The 6,152-nt window shown below is 38.5% G+C and overlaps 1 non-coding gene across 1 annotated transcript; it reads left to right on the top strand.

Moving 5' to 3' along the window:
* The first annotated feature begins 4,219 nt into the window (after positions 1-4,219).
* TRNAG-UCC (transfer RNA glycine (anticodon UCC)) lies at positions 4,220-4,291 on the top strand. Its single transcript has one exon. It is a non-coding gene; the product is annotated as a tRNA-Gly (tRNA).
* Positions 4,292-6,152: the final 1,861 nt, after the last annotated feature.

Below are 6,152 nucleotides of genomic sequence, written 5' to 3'. Positions count from 1 at the left end.
TCGTAAATTTCAAAAGAATTTGAACTGGTTGTATATACGGTTACTGTACAACCGTATATACGTATAGACTGGTAGTATGTAATACACCATTAATAAGATATACTATACCCAGTCGAACCGCCCAGATGGACCGGTTGGTTTGCATCAGACCGAACCGAACAGATCGAACTCTGTTCACACACTTAATGAGGTGGGTAATGGGTTTTTTTGATTTTTTAATGGGGAGGATGATCTGAGCCGTCCAATTAGATCGGACGGCTCGCTCCACCGTAGTGCGCATTTATTACGCACTACAGAAGCAAAATTGGTTTACAGCAGGTTAGTGGTTGTTGTCCAATTGGATGCTGCCATCTGTCTGCTCTTCATTTGGATCCCCTGCAGCAGCTGTAGGTGGTATTGCGTACTCCCTCTTCTTCCTTCACTTGTATACCTTGATTATTAGGGGCCTATCAAAGTCCAAGTTTCCCACTACTAAATATTGCACAATGACCTTAAACCAGGAACTATGTACCCGAAATACATCCTTGGTAATTCTTTACCAAGTTTGTACTCTCTCATCACATTTCTGTAACTGTGCATCTGATATCCAGTAGAAATTCTACAGACCTCTACAGGTGTAGACTGATCTCGAATATGTTAGTAATCATCTGGTATCAGATTTCCAGTTAAGTTGAGCTAGGTAGTATCATGTTATCACAAATATAAATAATAAAAAATAAATAAAAATGAGAAATATGAAATATGCCTTTGATCAAATTAGCAGCTTACAGTGCAACAAGTACCCTATACTTTTATCAAAATAATACCTAAGACCACTCTTTATTGGATGAGACAGTTCTATGAGAGAAGAAGATACTCATGTCAAGTTCGATTAATAATTTAAGGTCAGTAAAACTGAAGGATTTCAATCAATTGCATATTGGCTGTCCAGATCTAGTTTAATAAATACTGATGCAGATGTTAATCCTGATAAAATTTGTTCATTGACAACTCTCCATGAAAGAAGGGAAGGACACCCTTTAGTTAACATCCGGTCGTGTTGATACAGCTTCTCTGCGCACCATTCAATTATTAATCCTAAAACAAATGTCATTTTATGTAACATCTTGTATTATTTTTTCCTTGCTTCAACAGAATTAGTTTCTAAAATGTTATGACGGCTTTCAGGTTGAAGGAATTCCTGTTATGAGTAAAGGCATACTCCCATGCCTATGGAGGGCACCAACAGATAATGACAAGGGGGGAGGGTCGAGTAGCTACGCTTCCAAGTGGAAGGCTGCCGCACTTGATAATATTCTCTTTCATACTGAAAGGTGTAATTTACAGAAAATTAATGATCATATGGCGGAAGTCACGGTGGTCTATCTTGGTATCCCAAAGAGTCAGGAAGACACTTCTGAATCTGAAATATCGAAAGCCATTTGTAAGTTTGAAATGACTTACACCATATATGGTAGTGGAGATGCGATAGTGGATTGCAAAGCAGAGCCAAGATCTGATCTGCCACCTTTGCCACGCTTTGGAGTTGAATATCACGTAGACAAATCATTGGACCAGATAAATTGGTATGGAAGAGGGCCATTTGAATGCTATCCTGATAGAAAAGAAGCTGCCCACGTAGGGGTATATCAGCAAAATGTGAATGACATGCATGTTTCGTACATAGTTCCTGGAGAATGTTCAGGTCGAGCAGATGTCAGATGGGCAGCATTTCAAAACAAGAATGGTGTTGGAATTTTTTCATCCATTTATGGAAGTTCTCCACCTATGCAGCTGAGCTTGATAGGGCAACACACAACGAAAAACTTGTCAAGGGAAACGACATTGAGGTATTATCTTTTTTCTATTCAGTGATCTGCATTTTGAGTTCTGCATCATTTTGGTAGACGTATTTTTGAATGTTTGGATTAAGAATGACCACTAGGTTTGATGCGCTAAGTTGCCAAGTTCTTTATTTTCTACGGCACTCGTTGGTGTTATGACACTGTAATGTTGCAGGTGCATCTTGACCATAAGCACATGAGCTTGGCGGGGGATGACAGTTGGTCCCCTTGTGTCCATGATAAGTATCTAGTTCCTCCGGTGCCCTACTCGTTCTCTTTGAGGTTGTCCCCGATTACCACTGGCAAATCTTGTTTTGACATGTACGAATCCCAGCTTCCAAATTGATTGCTGTTATTTACAATTTTCTTGAAAGAAGATAGTAGGTTTTTCAAGAATTTCCATGGCTGGTATTGGAGGTTTAGTAGTTTTGACTGGATCTTCGACCACCAACTGACGTTGTTATCTTGACAATGGTCTATTAGTTTTGTAATTGAACCCTTCACTTCAATCACATACTATTTTTGAAAGAAGAAAATGCATTGCATAGAACGGTAATGGTGCTTTAATCCGGAGGTACCTTTCCTCCAGATGATGTTATGATGTTGACAGATTCAGTTGTTCAGTTATTGAATCTTCACTTTGAACAGTTTTCTTTGGTTTCATGCTTTGTAGAATATGTCTTGGCTGTTAGCCCTGCCTTTGAAAATCTTAAACGTTATGCAATATCAAGATTTTAAGTTCTAAATGGGAATAACAAAAAGCATCCCATATGAACTCCTAGTGTATTAGGGGTGCAAGTTTGGCCCTGACGGTCCTAACCTTACCTGAGCTTGCCCTGAACCCAAATAGGGCTCGGTTTCAAGATTTTGGCCCTCAAGGTGGCAGGTCAGGGCCAAAATATTCTAGCCCTAATTAGGGCCAATGGTGGGCTTGGGATTATTCTTTGGCCTATCGGGCCCATTCCGACCCGTCCCTAACCGTGGCCTGATTTGGCCTTATTGGCCATAATCTTGATGTCAATTTCGTCCTTAATCTTAATCATCATCCTATCTTTAATTTTTACCCTGATCTTCATATTAACTTTGATATAAGTCTCTATCTTGACCTTGAATCATTTTGATCATATTAAACAACGAGTTCACTTTTTATATTATTTTTTAAAGTAATTTTTTATTTGGACCCCTTGAAGTTCGACCTAAGTCATGTAATTCCCAAAAATATTGACATCTTTCATTTACATCCAATGTGGGATCTTAAAAAACTTATCAAGGACGGATGGTTATGTTTGTAATTAAAATACCATTTTATTTTATTTTTTTATTATAACCGTTGATTTACCTGTTAATAAAGTTTTGAATGAGATTATTTTTTGTTGAAAAGGGATATTAATTTATAGAACAATGGTGAATGAAAACATATTTTGTCAAGGATAGGGCCAACCTGTCCTAACGCGGCTTAGGATTCCAAGCATTTTAAAGTCGAGGACAGAGGCTCCTTTCAAACATAACATTCACCACGGCATGGGAAAGGGCAGGAATGAATGTTGGGAGGCTATTTCAGATTATACTAAAACTCAGGAGGATTTTGTGAACCCTAATTCTGTCTTCAAGAAGACAATAGATTAATTATCAATTTATCTTAAGCCAACAATGCTCCTCTAATTTTTTTTATATATAAATTAAGAAGAAAACTTTATTGAGATAACAAAGCATCTTGTCTCTTTAATTTATTTATTTATTTTTTTTTTTTTTTTGATGATATTGTTTTGGTACATGAGACAAAAATAGGGATAAATTTCAAGTCAAAATTATGGGAATCAATGTTGGCATCAAAAGGTTATAGGATAAGTAGAATCAAACACCGGAGGGGTATTTGATATGTAACTTTGATTATACTAAGATGGATATTGACATGTGGTGGTGAAATTTGATGCAAAGGACACAAATATCATAAACAAAGTGACAGAGAATAATTTTACAAAAAGTTAAAATTTAATTAATGAAGTTAAGATCTGCATTGGAAAATTTGTGGGATCGACGGATTCCTCTAGAAGTCAAAAGAAAATATCATAGATGGCCATGTAAAACACAAGTAAAATTAGTATCCGAGATAGATGAGGGCAATACTACAATACTAAGACAACGAACTAATGAATGGAATTGATTAGAAAGCACCTTCTAAGTGAAAAGCTACAAAAACCATTTGAGGTTGCATGGCATGTTCAAGAGAAGCCTAAAGATGCTTCTATACATAGGAGTGATATAAACTAAATTGAAGAAACTAACAGAGTGCGTGTATACTTATGGGAAAAAAGATGTGCTTGAGACCTTGTATCCGATATAACCTTGAATAAAGCTAGAAATTTATTAAAGTACGTGTCAAACTTTATCACCAAGCGTTTGTAGTCCAACGGTTAGGATAATTGCCTTCCAAGCAATAGACCCGGGTTCGACTCCCGGCAGACGCATTAATATTTTCTAAAAATTATTTTCACCCCTGCAAATGCATGGATAATTTTCACCTTTCAGGGGGGGGTCCCCCCGGGCGGGGCGGGGCCACGGGGGGGGGGGGGCGGGGGGGGCGCGCGGTTGTGGGGGGGGGGGCGGGGGGGGCCCCCCCCGGGGGGGGGGGGGGGGCGCGCGGGGGCGGGCGGGGTTTGTGGGGGGTGGCTTTTCTACCCACATCTCTACTTCCATATGGAGAAAGATGGGCTTACCATGTTCCATCAATAGCACCTAACCTATGCCAATTTTGGCGGACCGTGCTCAACCCCGGTGAACTCATGCGGTTCCGACGTGCCCAGAGGCCAACCTCTCCCGACAATTGGAGAAGGAGAAAGCCATTCCTACGGGCCTGGAACTGTGATGAATGTTGTAAGAATTTCGGGCTAGGGCCTGAGAGTGTACATCTAGGTGCGGAATGTCTTCCCGGTTAGACCGTTGACTTCAAGTTTCATTGGTCAGCCGTATGAGTGGGCAACAATAAGAATAGGCCTTTACAGATTTCCATTCAAATGCTTGAATTTTTTTTTTTTGTTGATAAAAAATAGATACAATAATCATAAAGAGATAGTTTTAGTTTTCCCCTTCCAGTCTTTGTCCTTCCACTTGTTTCACACCCTTGATTCTTGCTTCGCTTATTGCCAATTCTGCTAAATTAGAGACAATCTTCAGAATTTCTTGTTCTTCAGAGAACACAATAGGAAGCCCCTCTATTCTGGTTGCTATGAAAAGGAGGTCCTGGAAAGCTTCAATAGACCATGGCACGTGTCGTGTTGGTAGCAGTTCTTTGATTTGTTTGCAGTTCGTCCATATTTGGTTGATTTTCAGAGAATTGTTATCAGCCCATCGTATTCCAATTGCTAATCCTTCTGGCAATGTTGTAGTTGTTGTTGACAGAATAAAAATTTAGGCATTTCATTAATTTTAATGAAATGCCTTTTTTATTCTGTCGTTTGCAGATTTCCAAATACTTATATCCATTTGATCACCATATCGCAAGTTGCTTATTTGATAAGATTAACATTGTTAGTAAATATTAAGGAATAGAATATGTTTCTGTAAATAGCCATGGAGCTATCATAGTCTGAACTACACTTTATATATAAATATATGATGGACCTGTTTTAAAAGGTATCATCAAATTTACTCAAATATGCTATCAGTCGCTTGGGTTTTGACTCTGGTTCATACAAAATTTTATCTTGGTTCGCGATATGGTTCGGTTTTCTTGAAAACAAGAAAAAATAAAATAATTATTTCTTGACTACCCTTCTTGACCGTGTGACAACATTTGACACGTTTCTTGAATCAAGAATCTGGTATTGCTTTTCTAAGAACTGGAGTTTTCTTTCTTGAACTTGGTTTCTCAACAGAGCGATGGAACTGTAGTTTCTTGATTGCTTCTTAGATCTATGTTCTTCTTCTTCTCGGATCTATGTTCGTTTTGGTGTTCCTGGTTTGAGTTTCTGGTGTGTTAAAAATCTGCAGTTTTTGGTGTTTGAAGCCTGTGTTTCTGGTTACAGATTTGGTGTATTTCTGCAGTTCGCTTTAGATTTCTTCAGTTCGTTACAAATTTGGTGTGTTTTTGCACAGATTTGGTGTGTTTCTTCAGATTTCTTCGGTTGCAGATGTGATTTGTGGTTTCAGATCTGAGTTTTACAAACTCTGTTTTAGATTTGGTTCTCTGCGCTCCGAGTTCTAAGTTTTTCAGATCAGATTGTGACGAACCAGCAGCTGATCTTGCTAGCGGCGAATAAGTCACTTGTGAACTTTGTTTTGTGACTTTTGATTCAAAAAGTTTGAGAACAAGATTACACTATCTCTGCA

Source organism: Hakea prostrata, chromosome 10 (genome assembly GCF_041222555.1).
Source record: "Hakea prostrata isolate BN-2017 chromosome 10, UWA_Hpros_2, whole genome shotgun sequence".
Classification (NCBI taxonomy): domain Eukaryota; kingdom Viridiplantae; phylum Streptophyta; class Magnoliopsida; order Proteales; family Proteaceae; genus Hakea; species Hakea prostrata.
This window is presented reverse-complemented; position numbering and strand designations above follow the sequence as displayed.